This window comes from Penaeus monodon, chromosome 19 (assembly GCF_015228065.2).
Source record: "Penaeus monodon isolate SGIC_2016 chromosome 19, NSTDA_Pmon_1, whole genome shotgun sequence".
Lineage (NCBI taxonomy): Eukaryota > Metazoa > Arthropoda > Malacostraca > Decapoda > Penaeidae > Penaeus > Penaeus monodon.
In genome coordinates this window covers 28,563,520-28,564,038 of record NC_051404.1, presented here as the reverse complement: position 1 = coordinate 28,564,038, position 519 = coordinate 28,563,520, and the positions used below count along the sequence as shown (strand labels likewise).

At 32.8% G+C, this 519-nt stretch overlaps 1 protein-coding gene across 1 annotated transcript in view; it reads left to right on the top strand.

Annotated features, from left to right (window-relative positions):
• Positions 1–68: 68 nt before the first annotated feature.
• The window catches only part of LOC119585154 (endoplasmic reticulum-Golgi intermediate compartment protein 3-like), a 12,020-nt gene continuing 11,569 nt past the window's right edge, over positions 69–519 (top strand). Inside the window, exon 1 of the mRNA XM_037933784.1 lies at positions 69–102. The gene's annotated coding sequence lies outside the window, so the exon portion shown is untranslated. The remainder of the gene's footprint in view (positions 103–519) is intronic.

Sequence of the window (519 nt, the reverse complement as noted above, 5' to 3'; positions counted from 1 at the left end):
AAATTCTTGTTTACCTAGTTATAGAGAATCTTTACGCAACTGACCTTCACTGATTTCTCCTGACATTTGTTTATAAAGTTTGTTTACGTGGTCCTGTGTCAGGTCTGTACGGGGATTTTATGTGTTTTTCTGTTCATTTATGCGCGATTTAAGGTAGATTTTAAAAGTAGAGAGTATGGGAAGTAGTAATTGCATTATACTTTATACAGATTGTTCGAAATTATAGTTTTATTTGCTAGTTATTTGGAAAAAAGAGATGAGCTCTGGTGTTTTGCCGACGGAGACCACCTTATGTTAGACCATGTTGTGAATTTTATTTCTTTTTTGGGCTGTGTCTCATGGGAACTAGAATTATGAAGTATTAGGATTGTCTAAATATCTGGTAATGTTTAATAAATATTTATTTATGTTTTGTTATATTATTGTACCGTATTTTGAAGCGCTTCCCAGGAGCCAGACTATAATGTGTAGTATAATGGAAATATATTTAACTTGCAGAAGCAGGTGATTTGTACCTAT